General features: G+C 42.6%; 1 pseudogene; it reads left to right on the top strand.

Moving 5' to 3' along the window:
* Positions 1-19,860: 19,860 nt before the first annotated feature.
* Positions 19,861-19,978, top strand: LOC126095942 (5S ribosomal RNA; annotated as a pseudogene).
* The last annotated feature ends 1,420 nt before the right edge of the window (positions 19,979-21,398 follow it).

Below are 21,398 nucleotides of genomic sequence, written 5' to 3'. Positions count from 1 at the left end.
TTCAACACTGTGAATAATGACATTTTGCTGACTGTTGCTGAAGTAAGAGGTGAACCAATTGTGAGCTACGTCCCGTATTCCGTAATGGTCCAACTTTGGGAACAATATTTTGTGATCAACACAATCAAATACCTCAGTTAAATAAAAAAATATGTGTAGCGTTGGAAACCTTTTCTTTAACCGATCCAGTACCTCACAGAGAAAAAAGAATCTAACATTTCCAGTTGTTAAAGGACCTCTAAAGCAGAACTGTACATCGCGTGATAAAAATGATCAATTATCCTTACAGACACAGCCTTTTCAATAACTTTAGCAAACACTGATGGCATAGAAATAGGTCTAAAATTGTGTGCATTATCCCTTTCTCCCTTTTTATAAAGCTGCTTTACTACTGAGTAGTTTAATCTTTCAGCAAACTGACCATTCCTAAAGTATAAACTACAAATATGGCTAAATACAGGACTAACATGTGTAGCACAGCACTTTAATATTCTGCTAGGCACCTCATCATATCCATGAGAGTCCTTAGCCTTCACCATATCCATGAGAGTCCTTAGCTTTCCGTGATTTAATTATTGCCTCAATCTCTCCCCCTTGTCTGTATCACAGAGGAGTATTTCAAACATAAATCTCAGAACGGCATTTGCCAAGAGAGTTATATGATTCCCTGTAGAAACTAAATTTTTATTTAATTCACCAGCCATGTTCAGAGTACGATTCTTAAATACTGTACATATATCTACTTTAGCAGTAACAGGAATATTTTCACTACGAACTGACTTTATGTCGTCGACCTTGTGCTGCTGACCAGACACTTCCTTCACAACTAACCATATCGTTTTAATTTTATCCTGTGAATTAGCTATTCTATTTGCATACCACATACTCTTAGCCTAGCTAATAAAATTTTTATCCACCTTACAGTACTGTCTGTAACCGGCTGTTGTAGCTTGATTGTGAGTACTTCTAACATTTTGATATAATTCCCACTTTTTTCTAGATGATATCCTTATCCCACTAGTCAGCCATCCGGGCTGCCTTTTACTGCTAGTACCCTGTTTAGAACGTTCTAACAGAAAGCAACTCTCAAAGAGCATGAGTAATGTGTTAAGGAAAGAAATATATTTGTCGTCCACGTCTTATTCGTCTTTGAAGGGACAGCATCTTTCAGATGTAGAATGACGCCTACCAACTTTCGTTTATGTCGCACAACTCCTTCCTGGTGTTGCGATTTTTTTCCGTCAGTATGTATATGTGTGCAGGGTGAACATTAATAAAACTGACCCACTGCAGGGACTGATTCCTGACTGGAAATGAACGAAAGGAGGTCCTACGAACATGTGTCCGGAACTGGACTGTGTGCGTGCAATGACAACAAATCTTCATGGAGCAGAGTACGCAACTGCATTGCATCCATGTTGCAACAGATGTTGAAAGTGGGCACCATGGGATTGCAGGTAATAGGGATAGTAGTGGTTGTCATACAGGATACTGTGATCCCAACCACACAATTACTGATTCAAATTAATTATGTAAATTCTGTCTCGCTCAGTTTCAGGACATATACTTCGTCCTTCGTAATAGCACACAGAGCAGACAGGGTGGATCTTGATTGATCAAAATAATTGGTACTTAGTTGGCAAAATACTTGTAGTTCACGTCTAGGGGTCTTGTTTCTCGCTTTCCTGGGCCCCACAATATCCTTATCGAAGGGCTGAAACGTCCAAGGGTGTCAACAGTACCGAAGCTTGTCGAGAACGTCTTCCTGTTACCCATCGCACTGCGAACTGTCGTTTCCGACCGCGAACTGTGTGAGAATCAACGCCCGAGAGCGAGGGGTGATTTCCTTAATGACAAGCACAGAGACCTTGAGAGGTGGCATGAGCCCCCTCTCATATTTCTATCTTACGGTTTTCCTCTCTAATTGCATGCAGTGAAAAGTCACTATTCCTTCACACGCAGACTTCCCACGCAGCGTCTCTCGTCACCCGGGTGGTCTGGTGACAGGCGGGCTCTGCTGATCTGGAAAGCATTAAGCCGACGGGTGTGAGGAAGTCGAGTGAATGCTTTGCAGACGCCGACATTGTCAAAAGACACGCCCAGAGGGGTCTGAAGTAGCGGCTGGGCTAGAGGTTCCGTTCCTTCGCAGAAACTTAGCGAAAACACTTTCTGGCGGGCTACCAGCGAGGCGTGGGAATGACTTGTGTACCCAGGCAGTTGTGGCGGGAAAATTCCCGCGCTTTCTGCAAAATAGTAACTGTGATTGGCTTGCTCAGGGCATAGCTCCGTGACGTAGCAAAATCAGCGCAAAAATTGGCGCCAAGAATCTCCATTGGTGGAATGGTAGTGCTCCGGCAATAGAGTGGAATTTTCCGCCGGTTTTCGAGTTGCTGATTGGAACGTTTAACCACGGCCACTGTCGTGGGGACGGGAATGTTGTGTGTTCGGCCTGTACGGGTGCTCTAGGTAGTCGGCTCTCCCCTTTCGGTCGAGGACGTCGAAGCAACCAGCCATCGCCTCCAGTACGCCAGATCGTGTTCTGGCAGTTAAGAAGACAGTTTGGTAATGTATGTCCGCAGCACCGGCAGATAGGGATTTTCCTAGGTGATAATCAGAGCTCAGCAGAGCGCGCCTGTTCGTCTTTTTCTAACTTTGTTCCGTCTTGAGTAGCAGCAATTAATGTTGGGTTAGCTGTGTGTCTCTCTTAAGATTTGAGTGGCAAGGAATTGGCTCCACATACCACTTCGTCTTAAACCTCACAATCTAGTTTAGGGACAACTTCACCTTCATACCGTTTGTTTGAGTATCCAGTTTGGGCCAATTTGATGTATTGTAAATGTTTCAAGTGTTTTTGTTTATTATTTTGTGTTTAGTCTTAATAAATCATATTGTTATTTTGGACAGAACTTTCATTCTGTTAATCAGTAGAGCAACCCTATCATTCCTCACTATGTTAATGAAACCTTCGTTTATTTAACTTATTGATCAAATTAAATTATTGCAGGTGCCAAACTCTCTTCTACTCCACTGGCAGGGTTGATTAGAGTCAGTTCGTGTATATTTTTTAATCCTTGTTCAACAGCAAAAGTCAGAGTTAGAATAGGGGGGGCTTAGAGCATCATTTACATATGTAGATTCTAGAAGAATTTAGTGTTAAATACACTGCTAGCCCCGGCACCTCGCAACCTTTTCGCGCCGATTCCGAGGGACAGTCTATTTGGAGTGTTCCGAATCGCAGTTGTCACCTCCATCGCAGAGGCGTCAAAGGAGGGGGTGAAACGTGGGTAAGAGGGGATGTGACGTCTTTCTCATCGTGTGACACGTCCATGGTGGCGTTGGGCAGAAGTGTGGTGAGATCAGTAACGCACCTTAGACAATACGTGAACTTGAGCTGTGGCCTTTTTCTCGCGTGTGTCGACACCAGAAGCTGACGTCGCAGGGCGCCACGCATTTTCACCATTCCAGATGTATAATTGGTTTGTTTTGTAAATACTATTTGTATTTTTACACTGGGTCTTGCCTCGGGAAAACTATGCTATCGAACAATTACATAGATATGTCGAGTGGAGAACCAAAGTGTTTAGGATCTTTGGTAGTGTTGGCTCTGCCGCGTGGGCCGCGGGCAGAGGGAGTCTGGCTGGAGTAGGGCGGTGGAGCAGGTGTGTTGTGTGAAGCTCCCGCGAGTTGCCGCGCTTTCGGCGTTTGGCAGCATGTAATAGCGCTCGACTTGCGATGATAGTTTCTGGCACGGTGTCGCGAACGGGAAGCATTTGCTGGCGCACATCAAGAGCCCGTTTCGCATTGTGACCGTGTCGAGAAGAAGGCGCGCCAACATCCAGCTTCTGCAACAGCTACGGCCGACAATAAGTGATTGTCGCCACCTCCTCGATCGACGACTTCAAACCTTCAATCAACCAACAAGGAAGACTGAAAGCAGGTAAAGTTTTAGAACTGTATGGCAGACCTCAGCTTTTCAAACTGTTCCATTTGTATCAGTAAAATACAGCAACTTAGCATGAACATTTGTTGCTCATTGTCCCAATTACATTACCAAGCAGGGTCCCTTCCTTTTCCGAAATGAACCCGAGTGCCGTTGAAATTCAAACGCCAGCATTAATGTAATATATCATTTCACTGCTTTAATTTCAAAGTTCAGTTAAGGTATTCAAAGCTGGCTATTATTTAGATTACACAAGAACAAATTAAGAGTTTGAGTTTTGTTACCATATTTTAGCTTACCTGTGACTGCAGCTCAGCTTGGTGCGTACTAAATTTTACTATTGTTAATTGTTCAATATCATTTAATTCAAGTTGAAAGTTAAATTTCTTATTTGTAAATTGCGTAGCTTTTGAAATAATTGTTGAGGTAGTCCAAGACTAACCCTATTTTATTTTATTTCGTAGTGCTTCAAAAGGAAGTTCACTATTAATTTCAGTCACTAAATTAACTTTCAATTTTCCGGTTTTATTCATTCTTTTGCTAAATTAAGTCAGAGTGTAGCGAAATTTATTACTTCTGACAAACATTCAGTTTTCACACAACACGTGTCAACCATCAGTTGCCACGCTTTTAGTGCTAATTATGTGTGCATTAACCTTTCTTTTTCAGTTACTATAGTAGTCATCCATAAGACTGGCGACTGTAGTTCTCCCCAAATCCCAAAAATCTAATTAACGCCAGTTAGTTGTTAACGTAAGGACCACACATTTACTTTCTTTATTAACTTTACCCTTTTTCAAAATTAATTTCCACCAATTTCATTTGCATTTTTCCTTTCATTTAGATGTAACGCTTTCCTCCCTCTTTACCGACAGATTAACTTCGGTGACGATTGCTTTTCGCAAATTTCCATTAGGCGCACGCGGTTTAGTTTTTCACTGTCATTAAGGTCGATAGCGAAGGGGAGGTTACAGGTTGTAGGAACCTTTGTGCCACATTTCGAACTTAAGTGTCACAATGGGCCGGCAAATCACTATTTGTAACGTAGCAGAAACAACCTCGGCAACACGTGGGCCCTGCGGGATCGCCCACACGTTGCCCAGGTTGTTTCTGCTACGCTGCAGAAGTTTCCCTGGGAAGCCATTACATGTACCCCGTTCAGTCCCGATCTCTACCCATGAGGTTTACATATTTTTGGAGTCCTGACGAAAGTCATTCGTGGCCGTTGATTTGATTCGGACGAAGAGTTGTGTGCCCTGGTACAAAGATTTTTCCGAAGGCAACAGCAAGTATTTTGCCATCAAGGTACTGATCGTCTTGTCTCACAGAGGGATAAATGTTTTGATAGCTATGGCGGTAACTATTGAAATAATAAAAAGTTTATTAACTCTTTTCCATCTGTCTCGTTTTCATTTTAATGCATCGTTATGAACAGGTTTATAACTAGATTTTAAACTATTCATGACCTATGGTTCCTAGATCGATATCATTTTAACCCCACCTACCCTAACGATTTTACACTAGACACAGACGTAGTTTGATACAGATGTGCACAGTACCCAAATAATTCTTATGTTTCTGCGAAAGTCTTTCTTCAGGGCTATAAAAATATGGAAGTCGCATAGTGAGAGATAGCGACTGTGTGCAGAAAGGTGAAATAAGCAGTTCACATAATATGCAAAAAACTGGTGATTTCTCAAACTGGGGAACAATCAACAATGGGGTGCCGCAAGGTTCGGTATTGGGTCCTCTGCTGTTCTTAATATATATTAATGACTTGCCATTCTATATTGACGAAGATGCAAAGCTGGTACTTTTTGCCGATGATACAAGTAAAGCTATCACACCCAACAGACAAGAATTAACTGGTGAAATTGTAAACGATATTTTACCCGAAAATCATTAAGTGGTTCTCTGCAAATGGGCTCTCATTAAACTTTGACAAAACACAGTACATACAGATCCACACAGTAAATGGAATGACATCATTAATAAATATAGACTTTGATCAGAAATCGGTAGCTAAGGTAGAATATTCAAATTTTTTAGGCGTATGCATTGATGAGGGGTTGAACTGGAAAAAACACACTGAAGATCTGCTGAAACGTTTGAGTTCAGCAACTTATGGTATTAGGGTCATTGCAAATTTTGGCAATATACATCTCAGTAAATTAGCTTACCATGCCTATTATCATTCTCTGCTTTCGTATGGCATCATATTCTAGGGTAACTCATCGTTGAGTAAAAGATTGTTCATTGCACAAAAGCATGTAATCAGAATAATTGCTGGAGCTCATCCAAGATCATCCTGCAGACACTTATTTAAAGAGCTAGAGATCTTCACTGTAGCCTCACAATATATATATTCACTTATGAAATTTGTTATTAACAATCCAAACGAATTCAAAAGTAATAGCAGTGGCTCTAGAGGAAAGGAGGCGTTCTTTTCGTGAATCGCTACTGAGGAAATTTAAAGAACCAGCGTTTGAGGCTGACTGCAGTACCATTTTACTGCCGCCAACTTATATTTCGCGGAAAGACCACAAAGATAAGATAAGAGAGATTTGGACTCGTACAGAGGCATATAGGCAGTCATTTTTCCCTCGTTCTGTTTGGGAGTGGAACAGGGAGAGAAGAAGCTAGTTATGGTACGAGCCTCCGCCACGCACCGTATGGTGGATTGCGGAGTATGTATGTAGATGTAGATGTACATGGCTGCAACACTAGGAGAAAGGATGATCTTCACTATACAAGGTTAAATCTAACTTTGGCTCAGAAGGGGGTAAATTATGCTGCCACAAAAGTCTTTGGTCACTTACCTAATAGCATCAAAAGTCCGACAGATAGCCATATAGCATTTAAAAGAAATTAAAAGAATTTCTTAATGGCAACTCCTTCTACTCATTAGATGAATTTTTGGATATAGTAAGTGGGTAATTTCCTCAACCGTCACCAAAAAAAATAAAATAAAATAAAATAAAAATAAAAATATTAAGTGTCATGTAATATTTTGTGTCATGTAATATCTTGTAGAGACACCTTTTATTAACCTGACACGTTCCACATCATTACGAAGTGTCGTATTCATGATGTATGGAACACGTACTAATCTAATGTAATCTAATCTAATCTATATGACGGGGTTCCTAGCGAAATTTCTGCATCGTTATGTTTGTTCCTGTTGTACGACAGCAATAACTCTCCTGTCACTCTCCGTTGTTCACTTCCTCACATAACAGCGTCCACTACGTGTCGTTGGAGAACAACTTAGGAACGCCGTGTAGATTTAGTCTAGGTAATAACGAAATAGTGAATATGCGTATTTGGAATTTATGTATCGTTAATGGTTTATTTGTAATTAAGGATTTAGTGCTTGGCTGCTCGAAAATGCAGTAGAAAAAAGCTCATGGAGCAATGTTGCATCGTATATTCCGCCATTTCGAAGGAAACGAATTTCGATGGGTACTTCGCAATATATTACACCAGTTTGGGTTCCGTGCAGCTTCTGGGTCTTCCATTTTCGTTCCCCCTGACAAATAATCTGCACGACTTTAATGCAACAATGAGGACTGTTTCCAAAGGTCGTTTACGCAATCTTGGGATACCTAGTGTGTCAGCATCTCGGCAGACGCCGCGTGCGAGCTTCACGTTAGGGAAGTAACCTGTCCTGTTTGTACTGCCTAGCAACAATGCAGTTCAGAAAGAAAATGCCACCGAGTGTTACATTACGCTAGAAATCATCTCTTCAAGCTTCAGTCGTAGAATTATGGAACACGTATTATGTTCGAGTATAATGACTTTTCTGGAGACTAGAAATCTACTCTGTAGGAATCAGCATGGGTTTCGAAAAAGACGATCGTGTGAAACCCAGCTTGCGCTATTCGTCCACGAGACTCACAGGGCCATAGACACGGGTTCCCAGGTAGATGCCGTGTTTCTTGATTTCCGAAAAACGTTTGATACAGTTCCCCACAGTCGTTTAATGAACAAAGTAAGAGCATATGGACTATCAGACCAATTGTGTGATTGGATTGAAGAGTTCCCAGATAACAGAACGCAGTATATCATTCTCAATGGAGAGAAGTCTTCCGAAGTAAGAGTGATTTCAGGTGTGCCGCAGGGGAGTGTCGTAGGACCGTTGCTATTCACAATATAGATAAATGACCTTGTGGATGACATCGGAAGTTCACTGAGGCTTTTTGCGGATGATACTGTAGTACATCGATAGGTTGTAACAACGGAAAATTGTACTGAAATGCAGGAGGATCTGCAACGAATTGACACATGGTGCAGGGAATGGCAATTGAATCTCAATGCAGACAAGTGTAATGTGCTCGAATACATAGAAAGAAAGATCCCTTATCATTTAGCTACAAAATAGCAGATCAGCAGCTTGAAGCAGTTAATTCCATAAATTATCTGGGAGTAGACATAAGGAGTGATTTAAAGTGGAATGTCCATATAAAATTAATCGTCGGTAAGCGGATGCCAGACTGAGACTCATTGGAAGAATCCTTAGGATATGCAGTCCGAAAACAAAGGAAGTAGGTTACAGTACGCTTGTTCGCCCACTGCTTGAATATTGTTCACCGGTGTGGGATCCGTACCAGATAGGGATGATAGAAGAGATAGAGAAGATCCAACGGAGAACAGCGCGCTTCGTTACAGGATCATTTAGTAATCGCGAAAGCGTTACGGAGATGATAGATAGACTCCGGTGGTACACTCTGGAAGAGAGACGCTCAGTAGCTCGGTACGGGCTTTTGTTGAAGTTTCCAGAACATACCTTCACCGAGGACTCAAGCAGTATATTCCTCCCTCCTTCGTATATCTCGCGAAGAGACCATGGGTATAAAATCAGAGAGATTAGAGCCCACACAGAGGCATAGCGACAATCTTTCTTTCCACGAACAATACGAGACTAGAATGGAAGGGAGAACCGATAGAGGTACTCAAGGTACCCTCTGCCATACACCGTCAGGTGGCTTGCGGAGTAGATGTAGATTTAGAAGCTGTTAATAGTGAGTAAATTCTTTGGAAGTGTGGAGACAAAATTACGAAGATAATATAAAATTCATAAATATTATAAAAGTGGTTGTATGTATATGTGTATGTTCCACATGTAATCCTAAATTTGGTGCACATCCCTTACTGTCAGGCAACAATCGCTGTGGGGATAAGAACCACCTACCTATCACAATTCAGCAGGTATGACATCAAAAACAATGAAATGCATGAAAAACTGCCACATCATGTATTATGTTTAAATTTATTACTTCTGCATTACTTGCACTACTCACAATAAATTTCGCAGAGAGTACCTACATATACCGATAAATGGTGCCACAACATTATACACACATCAAAAAAAGTTTTGCATCACCTCGGTTCCCAGAACTCCTGAACATAGACGTTGACTGTGGATATTGTATCACAGACACAGTCCTTTTGACTGTTCAGAGATGTCACTAAATGCCCGCATCTCGTGGTCGTGCGGTAGCGTTCTCGCTTCCCACGCCCGGGTTCCCGAGTTCGATTGCCGGCGGGGTCAGGGATTTTCTGTGCCTCGTGATGGCTGGGTGTTGTGTGCTGTCCTTAGGTTAGTTAGGTTTAAGTAGTTCTAAGTTCTAGGGGACTGATGACCATAGATGTTAAGTCCCATAGTGCTCAGAGCCATTTGAACCATTTTGTCACTAAATCCACCCAAAGATGTAAACAACCATGCACCAGCAGTGCCTATTAGACGGAGGGGATCCGTCAGCCGGTCAGTTCCAGTCATTCCACCAGGAAGGAGGTAGACGACCCGTGTTGTCTGCAGTTCAACCATGGCTAGACGGTCAACACCGCGGTTCTGTCGCGTGGGCACTGTTACTTTGTGCTAGGAAGTGCTCTCAACAAGGGAAGTGTCTAGCTGCCTCGGAGTGAACCAAAGCGATGTTGTTCGGACACGGAGGAGATATAGTGAGACAGGAACCGTCGATGACATGCCGCCCAAGGGCTACTACTGCGGTGGATTACCGCTACGTACGGATTATGGCTCGGACGAACCCTGACAGCAACGCCAACATGTTGAATTCGTGCAGCGACAGGACGTCGTGTTGCGATTCAAACTGTGCGCAATCGGCTGCATGATGCACAACTTCACTCCCGACGTCCATGGCGGGGTCCATCTTTGCCACAACGACACCATGCTGCGCGGTACAGATAGGCCCAACAACATGCCGAATTGACCGCTCAGGATTGGCATCGCTTTCTCTTCGCCAATGAGTGTCGCATATGCCTCCAACCAGGCAATCGTCGGAGACGTGTTTGGAGGCAACCCGGTCAGACTGAACACCTTAGACACACTGTCCCACGAGTGGAGCAAGGTGGAGGTTCCCTGCTGTTTTGGGGTGGCATTATGTGGAACGAACGTACCCTGCTGGTGGTCATGGAAGACGCCGTATCTGACATACCATACGTGAATGACATCCTCCGACCGATAGTGCAACCATATCGGCAACATATTGGCGAGGCATTCGTCTTCATGGACGACAATTCGCGCCCCCATCGTGTATATCTTGTGAATGACTTCCTTCAGGATAACGACATCGCTCGACCAGAGTGGCCAGCATGTTCTCCAGACATGAGCTCTATCGAATATGCCTGGGATACATTGAAAACGGCTGTTTATGGACGACTTGACCCACCAACCACTCTGAGGGACCTACGACATATCGCCGTTGAGGTGTGGGACAATCTGGACCAACAGCGCCTTGGTGAACTTGTGGATAGTATGCGACGACGAATACAGTGGTGCATCAATGCAAGGGGATGTGCTACTGGGTATTAGAGGTACCGGTGTGTACAGCAGTCTGGACCACCACCTGTGAAGGTCTCGCTGTATAGTGGTACAACATGCAACGTGTGGTTTTCATGAGCAATGAAAAGGACGGAAATGATGTTTATGTTGATCTCTATTCCCATTGTCTGTACAGGTTCCGGAACTCTTGGAACCGAGGTGATGCAAAACTTTTTTTGATGTGTATATAATATCGAATTGTGCACTCTTCAGGGTCAGTATTTTACTTGGCACTACGACTGTTATCTACATGGCGCTACGACTGTTAATGCAGATTTATAGACTACACCTATGTGAACGTGCAAATGGTGGCGAATGCCGTTTCTTTAATTCGTTTTCGCCTGATTTCCGTAAAGCCGGTCTACGTTTGTGACACGGACAATCAAGAATGTCCAGGTGGCACGCGGCTACCGTGGTGCCCTCGATCACTACCAAAGGTCCACTGGTGGCCAGCTGAAAGTCCCCAACAGCATTACACTGGCCCACCGGCCTACGTCCGTGGCGCTTAGCGTGTTTCGAGAGGCCTTTACCTGGATGACGGCGTAGCCTGACACAATTATCGGCCTGGGGCGACGTGATTCATCCGACCATTTCCCCTGAGCCACAGTCGAATTTCAATTTTTCCGTGACACTGTGAACGTAACTGACGACGTCGTTGGTTCAACACATGAACACTGTAAGTAGGCTGTTTATATTTTCTTATTGGCAACTATGTAAGTAGGCTGTTTATATTTTCTTATTGGCAACTATGTAAGTAGGCTGTTTATATTTTCTTATTGGCAACTATGTAAGTAGGCTGTTTATATTTTCTTATTGGCAACTATGTAAGTAGGCTGTTTATACACTCCTGGAAATGGAAAAAAGAACACGTTGACACCGGTGTGTCAGACCCACCATACTTGCTCCGGACACTGCGAGAGGGCTGTACAAGCAATGATCACACGCACGACACAGCGGACACACCAGGAACCGCGGTGTTGGCCGTCGAATGGCGCTAGCTGCGCAGCATTTGTGCACCGCCGCCGTCAGTGTCAGCCAGTTTGCCGTGGCATACGGAGCTCCATCGCAGTCTTTAACACTGGTAGCATGCCGCGACAGCGTGGACGTGAACCGTATGTGCAGTTGATGGACTTTGAGCGAGGGCGTATAGTGGGCATGCGGGAGGCCGGGTGGACGTACCGCCGAATTGCTCAACACGTGGGGCGTGAGGTCTCCACAGTACATCGATGTTGTCGCCAGTGGTCGGCGGAAGGTGCACGTGCCCGTCGACCTGGGACCGGACCGCAGCGACGCACGGATGCACGCCAAGACCGTAGGATCCTACGCAGTGCCGTAGGGGACCGCACCGACACTTCCCAGCAAATTAGGGACACTGTTGCTCCTGGGGTATCGGCGAGGACCATTCGCAACCGTCTCCATGAAGCTGGGCTACGGTCCCGCACACCGTTAGGCCGTCTTCCGCTCACGCCCCAACATCGTGCAGCCCGCCTCCAGTGGTGTCGCGACAGGCGTGAATGGAGGGACGAATGGAGACGTGTCGTCTTCAGCGATGAGAGTCGCTTCTGCCTTGGTGCCAATGATGGTCGTATGCGTGTTTGGCGCCGTGCAGGTGAGCGCCACAATCAGGACTGCATACGACCGAGGCACACAGGGGCAACACCCGGCATCATGGTGTGGGGAGCGATCTCCTACACTGGCCGTACACCACTGGTGATCGTCGAGGGGACACTGAATAGTGCACGGTACATCCAAACCGTCATCAAACCCATCGTTCTACCATTCCTAGACCGGCAAGGGAACTTGCTGTTCCAACAGGACAATGCACGTCCGCATGTATCCCGTGCCACCCAACGTGGTCTAGAAGGTGTAAGTCAACTACCCTGGCCAGCAAGATCTCCGGATCTGTCCCCCATTGAGCATGTTTGGGACTGGATGAAGCGTCGTCTCACGCGGTCTGCACGTCCAGCACGAACGCTGGTCCAACTGAGGCGCCAGGTGGAAATGGCATGGCAAGCCGTTCCACAGGACTACATCCAGCATCTCTACGATCGTCTCCATGGGAGAATAGCAGCCTGCATTGCTGCGAAAGGTGGATATACACTGTACTAGTGCCGACATTGTGCATGCTCTGTTGCCTGTGTCTATGTGCCTGTGGTTCTGTCAGTGTGATCATGTGATGTATCTGACCCCAGGAATGTGTCAATAAAGTTTCCCCTTCCTGGGACAATGAATTCACGGTGTTCTTATTTCAATTTCCAGGAGTGTATTTTCTTATTGGCAACTATGTAAGTAGGCTGTTTATATTTTCTTATTGGCAACGTTACGTAGCGCTCTGTATGAAAATCACTGGCTGTGCTGTGTTTGTCTCTGATTTTGTTCCATTTGTTGCATTAGTTGTAATAACAATGCATTAGTGTCTGGGGCTATGTAACTAGGCTGTTTATGTTTTCTTATTGGCAACGTTACATAGCGCTCTGTATGAAAATCACTGGCTGTGCTGTGTGCAGCCTGTGTGCTAGTTTGCATTGTAGTCTGCCATTGTAGTGTTGGGCAGCGGCAGCTGGATGTGAACAGCGCGTAGCGTTGCGCAGTTGGAGGTGAGCCGCCAGCAGTGGTGGATGTGGAGAGAGGTGGCGGAGTTTTGTAATTTGTCATGAACTGCTACATAACATTCATTTCAGCTTCGCACATTTTGGCCCACGAAAATGTTATCATATTCTTCGAACGACTTGTTATTTTAACAATATGGAAAAGCGAATTCGAAGAGTCTTGTCTATTTGTAAACTTTGTCAAAAGGCGAAACCATCTACTATCTCACATCGTGCTCCGTTGTTTCCTATTATTCCTTCTAAATTAAAAGAATTTGCTGCTGTTGATCTCTTGGGACCCCTTGTCAGAACATCGAATGGATTTTCGTACGTTCTAGTCGCTGTGGAACTTACTTCAAAATTTGTTTCTTTCACTCCGTTACGTAAAGCCACTGGACGGTCTGTACCCAACGCCTTTGTTAAAAATTTCTTACGTGAAGTTGGCCACGTTGCTAAAGTCATTTCAGATAACGGACCGCAATTCAGATCTGCTGTTTGGTCACGCATGCTTCGGAATCATAAAATCAAACCTGTTTTTATTTCATTGTACTCACCACATTGTAACCCGTCTGAACGGATTATGAAAGAAATCAATAAGCTTTGCAGACTTTATTGTCACAGAAAGCATCAGCATTGGGACAGATATTTACACTTATTTCAAAATGTGCTGAATGAAATGCCTCATGATTCCACTGCTTTACCACCTACTCTTGTACTGAAGAATGTAGAACCTCCGAACAGAATCAGAGAGCTTGTACCTTTCCCGAATACACGTAAACTTCGACACAAAGACATAATTGATTTGGCTCTTAAAAATATAAAATCTGCAGCAGACAAAAGGAGAAAACTACACGGTAAAGCAAAAGCAAAGAAATTATGTATTGGTCAGAAAGTTCTCATTAAAGCTGATTCATTGTCACATAAGAAGAAACACTTGAGTCACAAATTCGTTCTAGTTTACAATGGACCTTACAGAATCCGACGTATACCACATGATAATTGCGTTGAAGTTGAAACTCTGCGTACTAGGAAGAGTAAAGGTTTACACCACATTTCACATGTAAAACCATTTATTGACAGATAATCTGCTTTTTAACTTAGTCTTTGCAATTTTCACTTCACGCTACTTGTACAATTTGTCACACTGAGAAACTGTTAACATGCAACAATGTTTGAAGTTAAATATCCAGTCAAGAACCAAGAGAACTTATATAAACAGAAATTACGAATGCATTGTTATTGTGAACAGACGACACAGTGTTATTGTGTGTGTACATTCTTGCTTGTTAGTTGCACGATTATGTAACGACTATAAGGCTCACATACTTAGAACATTTACCAGTACTGCTAATGAGATTCTAATGCAACATTTTGGTTTACTTGAAAATACATTCCGGATTTAAAGTACTTTCTGAGAGATACCAGATGACACAGTGGTTAGTTTATGTGACAGCTACACGATTATATCACGACGTTACTAATGTGTGACACAATTTACATTGTTGCTTTTTCGGAGTATCTGTTTTATATCTGCACGGTTTTTCTGAATTCTTCTGGAAAGCAAAACATGTTTTAGTAGTAACTTTTGTGGTATAGCTACAAGGAGACAGCCTTTTCTGTAGCACAACAATACGTTACAGCACAGTACTTTCTTCATCACGGCAATAAGCGTAATAAGTAAGATATCTATACGCAAAGCATTTCACTTTTGTTTATCATGAGGTAAGTACATTGACTTCTGCAGAACTTAGCTTTTGGAGGACGATAACTACGACACTTCCACAGAGATTATCTTACAGCAAGACGCACATTTAGCGCTACAGGACACGTATTTGAGTGATTAATTTTGTACTTAAAACATTTATTTTTAAAGATTTTTGAATTACAAAGAAAGTTTTCCGTGATACATTTCATTCCATTGCTGTAATCTGTAACAGCTGAGGGTATAATTACAATAATCCTCAGGGGGGTACACGCCTGCTTTGTGTACCATGTGTTTGGCTAGCACAAGGAGCCCTAGCTAATATGGTATTTGCTTATACAACTTTACACATCGGTACCATATTTCTCTAACACAAATTACACAGCTATCTGATCATTTAACTGAGAGAGACAAACTTTTTTATTACGTCAGTGACAGATGTTTACGTGATTACACCGCTGGATAACTTCACACTTACGAAATTGTATTTTGTCTGTACTTTGTGAACTGTTCATATTTTTTCGGAACCATTGTGATAGTATGAGAGCTTTGAATGATTTATTTGGGATGGGATCATGATTTTTAAAGTACGTTTGAGGTAGATGACACTATTGAAATGAGCAGAGAATTTTCTTTAGGTTTTGAAATTATTGCAGAAAGCTACGACGTTTTTGAGATTTGACTGAGGTGTTTGATGTTATTATTACGATGACGATGTGTATTATGCTGTTGAGGAATGTTTATTATTATATGTATTTATTATGATGAAGTGTTGAAGACGTGTTGATGAATATGTATATGTGTAATAAGGTAAGGAATAAGGAGTAGTGGTTAGGGACTCCGACTTGTGAAAAAGGATGTTGGAAACCAAGAATCGTACTTTAAGAGTTATGAAATGTGTGTAAATGCGGGAATGTATCACAATGCCGAGGAAAACTTTTTGGACACTGTTATATTTATAGGAGTTTGTTTCTACACATTTGCAACGTAAATTCTTGACCTGTGAAATATTTTTATATGAGACTGTCACTGTAGCAGAAATTGGTGTCATAAATATTTCCGTAAGAAAGTTAAGTGACCACCTGCACGTAATGCGTCGTGGGCACCCAGCTGGGCAACAGTCACCTGGAAAAAAAGCCATTAGCGTGTGCCCCTTTCAGAGGTACAGGTGGAGAAACAAAAAAGGGAGGCCATTATCCTCGCTATTGACATTCCTTTGTAGAAAGCATCGCAAAAACGACATGGTCGAACTTGAAAACATATGATTACACTGTGGAGCTCTTAATTTATGATATTTACTGAAATGCCAAATGAAATGACGAGAAATATTTTTATGTCTATACACCTGATTATGACTACTGTCTCTGTAGTTGAGAGATTTTTCTACTAACTTATGAAATGCCTCATGACTACTGAATGATGTTCTTATGCTTTACTTTGTACATAGTTGCTTATTTCATTTGATATCTGGTTTCCAGCTGTCTTGCAGCATTGGTTTCATAAAATAAAATTAAATGCATTTGCTAATGTGAACACTTTCTGTCAACAGATCTATTAAATAATTATTTTATGATCCACATTCTTCGAAAAAGGAGCTCTTGGAATGGAAAGAACAATAAGAAGGGACTAGTAACAGTAACTGCATACATAATATTCTTTTCAAGTACATGGTACTATTTCTTTTTACAATAAGTTGTTGTGGTGCACCACTTACGTAGACATTAAGATGTGAATATGCATTTCCCTTGTCTGCATTGTTGTCTTTAGTATAATGTTTTTTTTGCTTGAGCTATGTCATGTTTAGATATAAGTTGCTGCTGCTGTTTGCCAGGCATAATGTTACTGAATTTGACGTTGTATTACGCTGTTAAGCCAGTTTTACTACAGATTTATTTTTCTTGTTTGCTGCACAGTGCCTTATATTAGTTGTATTATTGCAATTGCTTTGCCAATTTGCATTTTTTTTCATTGCTGTTTGTATTAATTGTTTTATGCTGCTGCATTGCCTCGTCCCTTAGTTTAACATCTGAGCTCAGTAGATTTAAGTTAGCTTAAGAAGGGTAGACTACATAAGAAACTGACTATGGACAGTAGGGAAAGAATGCATTGAGAAGTTATATGAAAAAGATTTGGGCCAAAATGAGTAATGTACAATCAGAAATACTTATTTTGAAAGAGATATGAATAGGATACAGGAAGGAGGTATAGATAGGACTTTTTGGGAATAATGATGAATGAAGGGAGATCTCCAAGAAGCAAAGAAAGTTTTGTTTGCCAAATACTGCAGTAAAACAAACCCTGTCCTTTCCTTGTGTTATCCCCCTATGTGTTTGTGTACCCTTGTGTATTTCTTTTCTTCCTGTCTCTGTGTAGTTTCATAGAATTTTTTCTTCTAATACTAAGCTATATTCACTATGATGAGGAATACTGTTATCCTCAAATATAATTGGCATTAATAATATGTTATTTACCTTATAAATATGCTTAGACATTATTTATTCTGTTTTGTTTTAATGCTCATGTGTGAAGTTGATGTTTCGCAAGTTATTCTGATCTTTTATGTATGTACTCATGTCATAATTCCTGTAACACTGATGTATATGTTTACTATTCTGTTGTAAAGCCTGTACTACAAATGTTATCTGTATTGTTATGTTTTTAATGATGTATTTTGTACCTTTGTGATTGTATTCTCATTGTAATTGACACCAGTTCATCAAATTAAGTAACTTGTAAGCATTCATTTCACTGCACACATTTCTGTTGGTCATAGTAATGCACAATATGTGAGAAGTTGGGACTGTTAGTGTTTGCACGTGTGTTGATAATTCAGCAAGGGACTGGATAACAGCATTGCTGGTTCTAAGGACAATTCCAAAAACTTTGTGCGTGCACAAGTGGTGGTTATGGACTTGCTATCTTCTCTGCAAGACTCTTAGATGGTGATTGTGCACCTGCACAGTCGCAGCAGATGGCTGGTGACCATCACCTCTACAAGGACTACAGTGGGTCTACACCTTTGATGACTCACCAATACCATTATCTCTACAAGGACTGCAGGGGGTCTGCACCTCTGGTGGCCCACCAATACCACAATCTCTACCAGGACTACAGTGGGTCTGCTCTGTGATGACCTACCTACTAATATTCTTCAAAAGTTCGAATGACTCTGCTGTGGGTTTGCTCTGTGGTGGCCCATTACCTGTCTGCATGTCAAGACTCAGCACTGTCTTTCCGTTGGAAGGACAACACTACTTCTTCAAGACTGCATGAAAATCCACTACTTCCATGTGCATTGTCTTTTACTGCTCAGACTTTGAGAAAAGAAACGGCAGTTTCACTGTGATGAATGATCAGGACTGTCTTTATGGACTGTGAGAAAATTTTAGCTTTTGACCAACATTGTATCAATAAGTGTGTGCATTTGATATCTTTGGTATTGTAATTATGAAAAATTTTATCAAATCATTATTGGCCACTGACCAAAACAATTTGTAAAATTTTTTGTGGGGAGCATGGGGGTTATGTAAGTAGGCTGTTTATATTTTCTTATTGCCAACTATGTAAGTAGGCTGTTTATATTTTCTTATTGGCAACGTTACGTAGCGCTCTGTATGAAAATCACTGGCTGTGCTGTGTGCAGCCTGTGGCTAGTTTGCATTGTTGTCTGCCATTGTAGTGTTGGGCAGCGGCAGCTGGATGTGAACAGCGCGTAGCGTTGCGCAGTTGGAGGTGAGCCGCCAGCAGTGGTGGATGTGGGGAGAGAGATGGCGGAGTTTTGTAATTTGTCTTGAACTGCTATATATATTATGACTATTAAGGTAAATACATTGTTTGTTCTCTATTAATATCTTTCATTTGCTAACTATCCCTATCAGTAGTTAGTGCCTTCCGTAGTTTGAATCTTTTATTTAGCTGGCAGTAGTGGCGCTCGCTGTATTGCAGTAGTTCGAGTAATGAAGATTTTTGTGAGGTAAGTGATTTCTGAAAGGTATAGTTTAATGTTACTCAGGGCCATTCTTTTGCAGGGATCTTTGATAGTCAGATTGCGTTGCGCTAAAAACATTGTGTGTCAGTTTAAGTACAGTCTTGTATAATTGTTCAAAGGGGACGTTTCAACACCTACGGATCGTCTGCTGCGAAGACAAATGTAAGCCGGCTGTCGTGTCTTTAACGACAATTTCCTTTATAGATAGTCTAGCAGAAAAACACACCTTTTCCTGCGTATTCATTTATTCATTTTGCCAATTTTCTACCAGAAGAAACAACAGAAGAACAGTGTTTGTAGTGTAGTACCGAAAAAAATTCAGGTCCACGAATTCGTGAAAACACCTTTGAAGTTATGAAACAGTGGTACAAAGAAAAATGTGTGATGTATAAAAGTGTAAATACGGTATCCCGGACAGTTCCTGTACTCTAGGTCCAGCCGCTTCACGTGCTTACAACGCGATTTTGCAAATGTCTCTGCGGCATCGCCTCTTCATAGCTCTACAGACGTCTACAATTTTCGTCTACAGCCGTTTCCGCTGCGTATTTGAAAGTTGTCAAAAGAGCTGCCAGGTGTCAGGGATTTTCTTAAGTTGCCTCGACTGTAGGTGTGTCTTGGTAGTAAAGAACAGATATATTAGAACATCTTGCACGATGCGCCACTCAGTGTTTCTGACGTCATATCTCTTGAGCTATGTGTCGCACAACGATATACGAGGTGCGACAAAAAAGTAATGAGACTGATGTGAAAGAAAACGTTGCTTACCGTTTTATTCAAGTTCAGTGTTCTCTCCTTGAAAATGGCAACGTCCCTGCCGCAGTGGATGCACCGGTTCCCGTGAGATCACCGAAGTTAAGCGCTGTCGGGCGTGGTCGGCACTTGGATGGGTGACCATCCAGGCCGCCATGCGCTGTTGCCATTTTTCGGGGCGCACTCAGCCTCGTGATGCCAATTGAGGAGCTACTCGACCGAATAGTAGCGGCTTCGGCCAAGAATACCATCATAACGACCGGGAGAGCGGTGTACTGACCCCACGCCCTTCCTATCCGCGTCCTCCACTGGGGATGACACGGCGGTCGGATGGTCCCGGTTGGCCACTCGTGGCCTGAAGACGGAGTGCTCCTTGAAAGTAGTTCCCTTCTGATTGCACACACTTTTTCCAGCGCTTCTGCCATTGACGGTAACATTTCTGGAACTCATCTTCCCTAATATCCTCCGAGACCCTCGTCACAGCTTTTTGGACATCCCTTGATCGCCGTTTTGACTCTTGTAAATAGAAAAAAGTCGCACGCAGCGATATCTAGTGAATAAGGTAACTGTGGTAGTACTGTAATTTGTTTTGAGGTTAAAAATAGCTGTACTGACGGAGCAGTATGGAATGGCGCATTATCGTGTTGCAGAATCCAATTATCAGCAATGTTGGCACGGACACGAAGAACTGTTTTACGACGTCTTTCTACAATTTCTTTGAAGTAATATTGGTTAACTGTTTGTTCAGTGCCCGCCGTTGTGGCCGAGCGGTTCTAGGCGCTTCAGTCCGGAACCGCGCGACTGATACGTTCGCAGGTTCAAATCCTGCCTCGGGCTTGGATGTGTGTGGTGTCCTTTGGTTGGTTACGTTTAAGTAGTTCTAAGTCTAGGGTACTGATGACCTCAGATGTTAAGTCCCATAGTGCTTAGAGCCATTTGGACAATTTGTTTGTCCAGGAGGCACCCACTCTTTATGAACAATTCCCGTAGAATCAAAGAAGCACACAAGCATGCATGGTCGTCCACGACGGTCTTCATCTTCAACATTCGTTCTGCCTTCACTAAACATTTTATGCCAACGAAAAACTTGAGTTCTTGACATAACCTCCTCTCCAAAAGCCTTCTGAAACTTACCCTAAGTTGTCGTCGCTTTTTCACCCAATTTAACGCAAAAAGATAATAGCATACCGTTGTCCAATATTATGCGGTTCCATTTCCGTGACGAGAGACACAAACACGTGTTAACTTCTTACAGCACAACTCACGACTGAGCAGTTGCATCGACGTGCCACTTGGACTAGAAGCAGCTTATAGACCGAGGTCAAAGTTATTGTGCCCACGCAAGCCTGCAGGGTTGCCACATCTTGCAAAGAAAATCAGTCTCATTACTTTATTGTCGCACCTCGTATATTTGTAGGTACACTCAGGGGCATATGTGGATACTGTCTGCAAAGTATGTTGCGAATATAGTTAGCAGCACAGTGGTAACAAATTTAAACATCATACATGATGCAAGGGTATCTCACGCACCTCATTGTTTATGGCGTCATACCTCCTGAACTATGATAGGTATGTGGTTCTTATCCCCA

The sequence above is a fragment of the Schistocerca cancellata genome, chromosome 8, assembly GCF_023864275.1.
Source record: "Schistocerca cancellata isolate TAMUIC-IGC-003103 chromosome 8, iqSchCanc2.1, whole genome shotgun sequence".
Taxonomy (NCBI): Eukaryota; Metazoa; Arthropoda; class Insecta; order Orthoptera; family Acrididae; genus Schistocerca; species Schistocerca cancellata.
This window is presented reverse-complemented; position numbering and strand designations above follow the sequence as displayed.